Genomic DNA, 12,437 nt, shown 5'->3' with positions numbered 1-12,437 from the left:
TATAAACAGAGAGAAACCTGAATTCAAAATTCAGTTGTTTTTTCTTCAAAATTATTTCGTTTCTTTTTTACTTTTTTGGAACAAATCTAAGCACTAACATAGAGTGGAAAAGGGAAAATGCACATACAAGCTTTGATATTTCTGAAAAAATGAGGGGATATTCCTAACGTTCATAACCACCTATATATGCTTGGACTTGTCTGTGACTTATCCACAAAACAAGATGTACATATTTCTGGTCAAGCTGCAAGTGTGTGCGTGTTTTTGAAAATGGTAAAAATTGGATATACAATTTTCTCGTGACACTTATAAAGTGAAGAGTCTGTGCAAGTGTCAAAAGCCAAAGTCATATAAGTTTTGTATTTTGTACGGCTTGTAAAGATTTCCACTTTCGAAAATGTGAAGTATCACAAGTTATTATCACAAACAGAAGTGGAACATAGGGGCTTGCAAGAAAGAAAATAACCCAGACAGTTGGTGTCATCAAGAGTGCTAGAGACGGTACCCGAACTTGCTTGCTTGCTTACTTGAATTAAAGTGATTTTCGCTCTAATGGAGCATATATCACTGGTTTAATAACGCACCGGGTGATTTTTAATTACTCCTGGGGAAGGAAAGAGAGCCTCATCCCCCAGGCTTTTATGTACTCACAGACTACTTTTAAATTTAGCCACTCAGGTGTAGGACTAACTAGTCCTTAACAACCTGACTGAAAGGCTTTAAACATGAGTGGGAATAGTCTCACCACACACTCATTTTTCTGTCCGAGCGTGGTAAAGGAGGGAAAAGGTGCTCAGCAAGACAGCCATGGGTGTTAAGTACTCAACAAAACGCTAGCCCGTACTTATTTCAAATCAAGTCCCGTTTTTGCTAATGGACAGTAAAAAGTACCAATAATGTGTTAACCACTTGTGCAATTAGTTCAAATCTAACGATTCTGTTAAATTTCCTACTTCCTAACATATCTATCTAATATTAGTACTTAGTGTACATAAAAATAGCCATACTGATCTTATTTAAATTATTATGTCTAAGCGACATATACCAGTCTGGTCACTGTTAGGTTTAAAAAGTTAAGTTTGTTGCGGTGTTCCAATGGGTCAAGTTTGTTTCGAGAATAGTTTAGTCAAGGAGGGATACCAAGCCAAATATGGTTCCCTAGTTAATAAAAAGCAATCTTTTGGAGCCCTACAAAAGGCTGTTTTTTTCTGTTAGAAGGTAACACGTCTCTCTTTTGCTTTCACGTTCTTTCCCGCACTCCTAGTCTCATGATTCTTGATATCAGGAAATGCGTAGCCATGATGGGCGGCAATGTAAGCAGCGGCTTCTACCAGTTGACTGAGGGGGTATCCAGTGTAGGTTTGTCTGTAGAATTGGGGAAGAACTCTGACCCTAATCCCCATTGAGAAGGTCTTGGTTTAAAGGTGTCTAGAGATTTGTAGGCAACGTATTGTATGGCTCTAATAAACTACCCTGCTTTGTTGACGTCATACAATGCTTGATCTAGTCCCATTTCGGTGTACTTCTCAACGAGTGTCAGCGTCCCCCTCCTCCTCCTCCTCAACCGCCTCAATTTCCTCTTCTGGTTCTGATACTAATTCTTTAGTTGAGGTAGATAGTTTCAAATCCGCTGTTATGGTGTCTGTCGCTGTTATTGCTGCTGTGGTTGTTCTTTCAGCTGAGATTGCCTGTAGTATCGGAGTGAGAAAAGAACGTTGTTGTTGTTGTAGGGTTTAACGCCATTTTTCAGCACGCGATAGGCTATACATGGCGGCCAGTATTAATGGTGGAGGAAGAACCCGGGAAAAACCCGGAAAGAACCACCGACCCACGAGAAGCTACTGGCAAGCTTTCTCACATACCCACATTAGCCGAATCCGAGACTCGAACCCACGCAGACAAAGGTGAGATAACAGTGATCCGTAACGGAGAGCGCTTTAGACCACTCGGCCACTCGGGGCCCCAGAAAAGAACGTAGTGCCTCCAATAATTACATTTGAGTTTGCCATACCGTTTGTCTAACATAATTGGCCCTTTGTTTTGCCACCACTCTTTCCGGGGCAGGTTGTTTGTTAGGTATAGTCGGATGTTGACTAGATGTTATTTGTGTTCTCGAGGTGGGTGGAGTGCTAACTGGCTAGGTCTGCATTTCTTGCTCCCGCTACTGTTGCGTATATTTCTTCCCTCCACACCGAGTTCTGGGCCTAATTCTTTTAATTTCGTTGTACCCGAACTTACATTATCCATATTATCACCAACAAAAAAAAACGCACAAACCTAAAAGAAACACTCACTCACTTTTTTACAGAACGTTACTATTTTTAAAATTTTGATAAGCGACGGAAACGAAGGACTTAGAGTCGCACTTTCTAACCAAGATAAAGAAATCATGTGCTGATAGACTCACTTCTGTATTTTTTCTTCTAACTGACTAACATATCATAGGCAATGGAATGTTATTTCTTTTCGAGAGTATGGGGTAGCCCTGAATATTTTTTTTGGAACTTGAAGCTATGGCGGTCGCTTAGGTTATAAGATGGCGACCTTCTCTGACGACAGGCTTTCTCACAGGATAAGGTCTGCTTCTGCGGAAAAGAGAAGAAGAACTCTTTGGTGTCGATACAACTGTTGACAAAGCCTCTGTCATGTTCATGCTGCTGCTGTTGCTGCTCTCTCTGCTGTTTATGAAGTCTGTACTTCTCCATCCATTCTTCTTTCTCCTTCTTGAATTCCTCCTTGAAGAGCTCTTCTTTCAGGTGTTCAGTGACTTTTAGCATTCTCACATTTTCTATCTCTTCTGGCTTCGGTATCAGACTGTGTCTGACCCTATGCAAATTCACGTAGGCTTCGTTTAGCTTAGCTAGTTTGGAGCACATCTTCGTAGGAGGATGAGTTAACAATGGATGGGCAGACTGGAAACTTCCCCGGTTCTTAAAGTCAAAGCGCGAACGTAAAGGAAAACTTTACTACACGGTTTTCTAGCCGGAACGTTCAAATAGTGTTATGGGAGGGATAGAGAGAAGTCAAAGAGCATGAATCAACATTCCTATAGCCAAACAAACCACAAAGGCATTTTTTTCTTCAAAACACAACATTTTTTTATTCATACTAACAAACAACTCTAACATTTTTTAACAATTATCCAACACTATAACATCAAACATTTTTTTTAAATACCAAACATTTTTTTAAATTCACACTTTACTTCAAACAGGGCTGACAACGTTGTGAATGAAATTGTGATTTCCACTGTTGGAAGTCATTAGGCCATTGATGGACACTACGTTTCCTAGTTAGAGACAAAAGATAAGCATACTGGTCACAAAACCATCGATCTACTTTCACATCGTTTCTAGAAGAATGACGAGGATCAAAATGAGTCACTAAATGTTCTAAAGAATAGCCCAGGCTGTAATGATGCAGAAAATACACACAGTACTGTCCACACACCAAGGAATCTGTGCCTTGTTATTTCACATTATTGAATCGTGTGGTCTGAGCATTTCTTCTCATAAAGTCAATGATATCGTCTTCCAAAGGGGGCAGTCCATATGAATCAAAATATTCCACACATCCTTCTTGAGGAAAGTAGACGGCTACCCAGTGGGTTCCTGGGAGATGACTGTCGTCCGTGTTGATCACATAAGCTTGATGGTTTTGAGGTGTGCAATGAGGGAGTTCATCTTTAGCACAGACGACAGGATTCCAAGAAGCAGTGTACAATCTGTGGTTGAAAAGGTAATAAAGTTCTCAGGTATCCATTTTTTGTTTTTTTTTCTTCTTCACAGGTAATGATAAGTCATCAATTCGATCCTGATTTTTGCTTGAAAATGTCTGACAAATAACCGTTTCTTCACCTTGTCTCCTCACTCTGATCCAACAGAGCTTCGATGCGATGGATCTCTTGAGTTGTTAATGGAGGACAATAATGTTCACGCAAGCCTTTATACCACTGTTGTAACACGTCTTCTTCCGAGATGAGACTCCAAGCTTCGTCCAGATATTCGTCCAATTTTTCTTCTTGACTCAGCATCAGGCATTTATCGTGTTGAATTTCACTGGGATGATCGTTATGACATCCATAGCAATCTTTCTTGATCAATTCCTTAATTTTTTTTTCTGTCAAGACTATAGCATAACAGGAAACTAAATGTGATTCTTCTTCTGGCCATCTAGACTTCATCATGATGACTTCTTCGTCTTTGTCTTGGGGTTCTCCTTCCTCAGGATCTTCACATTCCATGTCCAAAGAATCCCTACTATACAAACATTGATAAAAGTCTTCCATGACTTCTAATAGTCTGGAATGACTTCTCTCAAACTGTTGGTTTATATCGTATTGTCCAATTCAGCATACAGGATGACGTTCACCGTATTATCTGCGCGTAGATTTTCTGCAAACTGAAATTCCACACGCATCTGGCCGGATTTTATAGGGTGAAAATGTCCCTCTTCGCTGTCTTGACTTACAATTCGTTAGAGAACCGTTTTCGAAAATGGAGTTTCACTGTAACTTTCCCTTTGGAGAATGGAATATTTTGTCCCAGATCTCCTTTTATAGCAATGTTGACAGTGTCTAAATACGACTTACTGACGGGCAAATAGTGAGGATGTACAAATTCACGGTGTACGTGATATGTGTTTGCACCTTCCTGGTCATTGTTTGTGGTACTATCCACTTTGAAAGGAATGACACGCAGTAACGGAATAGAGGTGTGTCCCACCACGTTGTACTCCACCACATCGGAATACACAAAGATCAAATTAAGTCCTTGGTTCAGTTCTACCGGGTTTCCAAAAGCTCTGTAAAAATCCATATTACTTTTGATCTTGGGGCTCATATTGTTTGCGACCATTTCTGCATGTCCACCCAAAATTTCAAACAAACTACCATTGAACCTGAGGGACAATGTGTTCGTATCTTGAAATTTGATCACGAGACGATGAGCCACTTTATGGTACTCAATCTTCACACTTTTTTGGGCTCTGTTCAGTGCTTTGCCAAAGGCTAAGTTGAACCTGTCCGCAATAGTGTCCACCAAATGTTCACCACTAAAATAATAACCTGAAGGAATTTTCAAGGTGTAGATAATGAAGGCTGGATTGCTGGCTGGTCTTGTGTCCCCTAAAAACCCGATTTTGTTGATTTCTTCCTCCAATTGGGCATTCAGGATTTCCACCTCGAAAGTGTTTTGCTTTTCGGTGATGTTTTTGATTTGTGTTGGGTGAATGATTTCCACTAAAGCCACTTCCCAAAGGGCTTCGTGATCTAACTGGATGGTCTGAGGTAATTTGACCGTGTAACAGCACAACGTGTTCTTGGGAAACACCTCCATGGAACTGTCACTGGGTAAGGTTAAGTAAAATTGGTTTTTATTGCTCATAATTCCAGAGTTTTGTGGCTCTCCGAGGCGATACTGGAAGTTAGAGGAGTGTCTCCGCCCAAAATGGGGTTGTTGTTGTTGTTGTGGTTGTTGTTGTTCGACTGGTGACTGGCACTGGCACTGGACACTAGGTTCCCGTGATTATTGTTAAAAAATGTTAGAGTTGTTTGTTAGTATGAATAAAAAAATGTTGTGTTTTGAAGAAAAAAATGCCTTTGTGGTTTGTTTGGCTATAGGAATGTTGATTCATGCTCTTTGACTTCTCTCTATCCCTCCCATAACACTATTTGAACGTTCCGGCTAGAAAACCGTGTAGTAAAGTTTTCCTTCACGTTCGCGCTTTGACTTTAAGAACCGGGGAAGTTTCCAGTCTGCCCATCCATTGTTAACTCATCCTCCTACGAAGATGTGCTCCAAACTAGCTAAGCTAAACGAAGCCTACGTGAATTTGCATAGGGTCAGACACAGTCTGATACCGAAGCCAGAAGAGATAGAAAATGTGAGAATGCTAAAAGTCACTGAACACCTGAAAGAAGAGCTCTTCAAGGAGGAATTCAAGAAGGAGAAAGAAGAATGGATGGAGAAGTACAGACTTCATAAACAGCAGAGAGAGCAGCAACAGCAGCAGCATGAACATGACAGAGGCTTTGTCAACAGTTGTATCGACACCAAAGAGTTCTTCTTCTCTTTTCCGAAGAAGCAGACCTTATCCTGTGAGAAAGCCTGTCGTCAGAGAAGGTCGCCATCTTATAACCTAAGCGACCGCCATAGCTTCAAGTTCCAAAAAAAATATTCAGGGCTACCCCATACTCTCGAAAAGAAATAACATTCCATTGCCTATGATATGTTAGTCAGTTAGAAGAAAAAATACAGAAGTGAGTCTATCAGCACATGATTTCTTTATCTTGGTTAGAAAGTGCGACTCTAAGTCCTTCGTTTCCGTCGCTTATCAAAATTTTAAAAATAGTAATGTTCTGTAAAAAAGTGAGTGAGTGTTTCTTTTAGGTTTGTGCGTTTTTTTTGTTGGTGATAATATGGATAATGTAAGTTCGGGTACAACGAAATTAAAAGAATTAGGCCCAGAACTCGGTGTGGAGGGAAGAAATATACGCAACAGTAGCGGGAGCAAGAAATGCAGACCTAGCCAGTTAGCACTCCACCCACCTCGAGAACACAAATAACATCTAGTCAACATCCGACTATACCTAACAAACAACCTGCCCCGGAAAGAGTGGTGGCAAAACAAAGGGCCAATTATGTTAGACAAACGGTATGGCAAACTCAAATGTAATTATCGGAGGCACTACGTTCTTTTCTGGGGCCCCGAGTGGCCGAGTGGTCTAAAGCGCTCTCCGTTACGGATCACTGTTATCTCACCTTTGTCTGCGTGGGTTCGAGTCTCGGATTCGGCTAATGTGGGTATGTGAGAAAGCTTGCCAGTAGCTTCTCGTGGGTCGGTGGTTCTTTCCGGGTTTTTCCCGGGTTCTTCCTCCACCATTAATACTGGCCGCCATGTATAGCCTATCGCGTGCTGAAAAATGGCGTTAAACCCTACAACAACAACAACGTTCTTTTCTCACTCCGATACTACAGGCAATCTCAGCTGAAAGAACAACCACAGCAGCAATAACAGCGACAGACACCATAACAGCGGATTTGAAACTATCTACCTCAACTAAAGAATTAGTATCAGAACCAGAAGAGGAAATTGAGGCGGTTGAGGAGGAGGAGGAGGGGGACGCTGACACTCGTTGAGAAGTACACCGAAATGGGACTAGATCAAGCATTGTATGACGTCAACAAAGCAGGGTAGTTTATTAGAGCCATACAATACGTTGCCTACAAATCTCTAGACACCTTTAAACCAAGACCTTCTCAATGGGGATTAGGGTCAGAGTTCTTCCCCAATTCTACAGACAAACCTACACTGGATACCCCCTCAGTCAACTGGTAGAAGCCGCTGCTTACATTGCCGCCCATCATGGCTACGCATTTCCTGATATCAAGAATCATGAGACTAGGAGTGCGGGAAAGAACGTGAAAGCAAAAGAGAGACGTGTTACCTTCTAACAGAAAAAAACAGCCTTTTGTAGGGCTCCAAAAGATTGCTTTTTATTAACTAGGGAACCATATTTGGCTTGGTATCCCTCCTTGACTAAACTATTCTCGAAACAAACTTGACCCATTGGAACACCGCAACAAACTTAACTTTTTAAACCTAACAGTGACCAGACTGGTATATGTCGCTTAGACATAATAATTTAAATAAGATCAGTATGGCTATTTTTATGTACACTAAGTACTAATATTAGATAGATATGTTAGGAAGTAGGAAATTTAACAGAATCGTTAGATTTGAACTAATTGCACAAGTGGTTAACACATTATTGGTACTTTTTACTGTCCATTAGCAAAAACGGGACTTGATTTGAAATAAGTACGGGCTAGCGTTTTGTTGAGTACTTAACACCCATGGCTGTCTTGCTGAGCACCTTTTCCCTCCTTTACCACGCTCGGACAGAAAAATGAGTGTGTGGTGAGACTATTCCCACTCATGTTTAAAGCCTTTCAGTCAGGTTGTTAAGGACTAGTTAGTCCTACACCTGAGTGGCTAAATTTAAAAGTAGTCTGTGAGTACATAAAAGCCTGGGGGATGAGGCTCTCTTTCCTTCCCCAGGAGTAATTAAAAATCACCCGGTGCGTTATTAAACCAGTGATATATGCTCCATTAGAGCGAAAATCACTTTAATTCAAGTAAGCAAGCAAGCAAGTTCGGGTACCGTCTCTAGCACTCTTGATGACACCAACTGTCTGGGTTATTTTCTTTCTTGCAAGCCCCTATGTTCCACTTCTGTTTGTGATAATAACTTGTGATACTTCACATTTTCGAAAGTGGAAATCTTTACAAGCCGTACAAAATACAAAACTTATATGACTTTGGCTTTTGACACTTGCACAGACTCTTCACTTTATAAGTGTCACGAGAAAATTGTATATCCAATTTTTACCATTTTCAAAAACACGCACACACTTGCAGCTTGACCAGAAATATGTACATCTTGTTTTGTGGATAAGTCACAGACAAGTCCAAGCATATATAGGTGGTTATGAACGTTAGGAATATCCCCTCATTTTTTCAGAAATATCAAAGCTTGTATGTGCATTTTCCCTTTTCCACTCTATGTTAGTGCTTAGATTTGTTCCAAAAAAGTAAAAAAGAAACGAAATAATTTTGAAGAAAAAACAACTGAATTTTGAATTCAGGTTTCTCTCTGTTTATAATTTTTTTCAAGTTGATGGTGCATGACAGAGTACATTCGCCTACCTTTCCAAAGTGAGAGCCATTTCTTCACATGTCACTGCCTTTGTTAAATTCGGTTTCATTGGTTAGTTATCCTTAATCTTTAATTTTTTGATGCATTTCTTTTTGATAGAAGATTTAAGGCTTTCTAGTGTTGTAACGGTATTTATGTTGTTTAGTCTGTTGATGAAATTATCTATAGCAAAGTGCTTAAGATTTTTTCAGGTTTTTTATTATTTCAAGCCCTACAAAAGGAGACCAAGTTTGTCTTCAAAGAGGATTGAAGCTCTAAATTACACGGGCGTGAAGGAAAACATCGTTATGTTCGTTCTAATCATGCTTGCCGTATCTCTTTGTGTTTTAGAGGTCATATTTCTTCTTAAGTAAATACACGCATCAATAGACAGACAGATTGGGTCATCATCCTTGAGTTTCACTGTACTTTCGGATCTTTACTTCATACAAACCCCAAATTTATTAGTTTGAAAAAAAAAGATAACATGCCCCTCAATACTGTAACACATCTGTTCTGACTCTACCGATGTGAGTGTGAGTGTTTATGTAAAAATGTTTAAGTGAGATATAAAAAAAATGGTCAGCTTGAAAACGCGAACCAATACTGTGACGCTCGGTATTTTGATGTGGTAAGAAGAAATGGTACAACACAGACAAAGAGGGCTTGTAAGTTCACATTTCAGTCTGTCTGCACTGTAATGGTAACAACGCAAGAACATAGGGATTATTATGCCACACAGTCCTAGAACAAAACAATGCATCACCCGTTGTAAGCCATTTCATTGGCTATACTTATTTTCTTACCGCGTTCACTTCAAATTGACTTGAGTAGCTATTCAGACAGTGACGAGAATGGCCATGCTTTACTGGGTCTATCCTATAGGCGATTTATATAAAAAATATTTTTAAAAATTAAACTAATGCACGAACAATCGTACCATGGGCGATCCCATGGAAATTGTGTCCGTCTTATTGCAAAATACATCAACATTTAATTTAACCGTGCAGATCGCTAGAACAAACCTCTGATAATATACATTTTGAAAAGTGTTGTGTGACACGGATTGCCATTGTCGCTTGGTGTCTGCTTTCTTGTTCGAAAAGAGATCGTTTCCTCTTGACTATAAAAATTTAATTTGACTAAGTTTTACGCACTACTTGAACTCATACATTTACGTTGTAGGTGTAAGCCGTCGTTCTCAGTTTTCTGGAAGTTCGTTTTTGCGTTTCTCAGATGTGATACTATTTTTTATGGACCGAACGAAATTTCTTTTGGCGTGAATCAGGACTCGTGGTTTTGTGGCATAAATGGAGAGCATTGATTAAAGCTCAGTTATGTCGTCTTCGAAATTGCTGACACGGGTCTGAGCTGACACTTCAGGTTTTGTGTGAGGCGATACGGTACATCATTGCCTTTTACTTCTTCAATGAAATCGTTTCATCTTATTGCAAAATTACATTTGACTAGGTTTCATACGCAGCAGGTCCCTGTATATAAGGAGAGTGTCTTAGCGTCAGAGTATTCATTCCGCTCTCAAACGATCACGAAGATGGAAGAGTCAGCACAGATCGACCTGCTGGTCAAATATTTGCTAAAAGTCATACGAAAGCATAATTCACAGGCGAAAGTGGCAACAAAACTTACTCTTTTGGTCGTTGATTTGATGAGAGTCATACGAAAGTGTGTGCTAATGAAGTTTGCTATATCTGCAAAGGTAAATGGGTATTTGTCTCCAAAATACCTGCTTCGTCTAAGAAAGAGAGACAAAAGTCAAGATACCTAATATCGTTGTCAGGGGAAAGGACACTGGACTTCAGAGTGCCCTACGAGAAAAGAGAAGAAAAAAAAAACAAGGCGAAACAGAGAAGAGGGATTCAGAAGAAGAAGAAGAAGAAATTGAAGATGATGAAGAACTTGTGCCAGTAAAGACATGGAAATGGAAAAATTGACAATGTGAGCCGATGCGTTGGCCCTGATGTGAAATTTCATACTACCTTCTAAAAGAGAATAGACCAGAAAGAAAACGCAAGTGTCTCTTGGTCTTGACATTGTATAATAAGGATGGCGTGTTTTGTTTTTACTCACACTTTATGAAATTGTGCTCTTTCACCTCTCTCTATCCCTCAGGATCATGTTTTAGTTAGAATTGAAATGGAAGGATGTTTTCCTTCACGCACGCTCTTTAGGCATGCAAGTCCGTAAACAATAGTCAGTCTATTCATCCATCATTTTTGTGTCTTGATGTTTCCTAAAGCACACACTGATGCCATAAAATAACGGGTTAAATGGGTTTTGTAGTGTTGGGAGTGGGGGTGGGGTGGGGTGTAGGTGTTTGGCAGAGTTGGTCATTGCAGGTGAGGGCTTAGGTGCTTTCAAAAAACTTTTTTCTTCTTCACTCTGTGTTGATGGAATATAATGGGTTATTTTCTTCACTCTCTGTTGATAGTATATATAAAGGGTTATTTCTTCACTCCGTGTGGATAGTGTATAATGGTTTTCTTCTTCTTCCCTCTGTGGTGTGCGCGCGTGTGTGTTTGTGTGTGTGTGTGTGTGTGTGTGTGGTGTGTGTGTGTGTGTGTTAGCGTACGTTGTGTAGATCGTATATTTGGTTGTTTTTGTCTTCCTCCCGAGTGTGGATAGTATATTTGGGGTTTGTATGCGTTAGCGACCTTGTGTGGATAGTATATTTGGGGTTAGTATGCGTTCGCGTACGTTTGTGTGGATAGTTTATTTGGGGTTTGTATTATCTCCCCTCTGTGTTGATAGTATATTAGTGGTTTGTTTTTTCCTCTTCCCTCTGTATGTGTGTGTGCGTGTGTCTGCGCGCGTATGTTGTGTGTATTGGTCTCTGTTTGTCCCTATAAAACTCACTTTATCCCTATCAGATACACTCTACCTACCTACCTACAGTAGCGCGTATTCAGGTCAGCCACTTGCAACACTGTTGCCATTTATCCCCTAGTGTTCAGTACAGTGACGTCACTGACGCTGAAAATTTTGAGACTATAAATATCGACTTGGGGATTTCCACATTTTGTAGCTATACATATATACTAGAATTCATAAACAGGAACGTCACTCAAGCTGAGGCTATAAAAAGATAGTGGGATTTTCCAAAGGAAAAACCCACAAGTTGGAGCTATAAATAGATAGTGGGATTTCATAGGAATTTCAGCTGATTATAGATACATAGGTATATATCCACGATCGTCACAGAAGTTGATATTGTAAGTAGTTACTAATTTTATCCATTTTAGTCTAAACCATTGTAACTTAATTTTCGGGGATATGTTTATTTTCCTTTAAATTCTGGGACAATTTCGTCATTTTAACGTTACTTTTAGTCACATCCATTTTGTCGTTGAGCATTTCCTTGATTATAGCTATTTATAGCATCATTACAATTATGCAAATTTTTGAACACCCCAGCAAGATTTCAGGTCTTGGTAATGCTTTATATATAAATCTCACGCTTGTACTAGTGTATGTATGTTTCTGTCTCTGTTGTGTTTGACCCTCTACCATCATTGTCCCTAGACAGTCCCACCATGTTCAATTCCCCTTGACGCTATACAGATCCACCATGTTCAATTTCCATATGTTAAATTCCCTTGAGGCTATATCCCCCAGGGGTTTCCGTAATGTTAAATTTCCCATTGTCCCTAGACAGTCCCACGATCTATTCCCCATGTTAAATTTCCCATTGTCCCTAGACAGTCCCACGATCTATTCCCCA

Source organism: Sinohyriopsis cumingii, chromosome 3, assembly GCF_028554795.1.
Source record: "Sinohyriopsis cumingii isolate HCF-2022 chromosome 3, ASM2855479v2, whole genome shotgun sequence".
NCBI lineage: Eukaryota > Metazoa > Mollusca > Bivalvia > Unionida > Unionidae > Sinohyriopsis > Sinohyriopsis cumingii.
The sequence above is the reverse complement of the archived record's forward strand: the minus strand, read 5'-3'. Positions refer to the sequence as shown.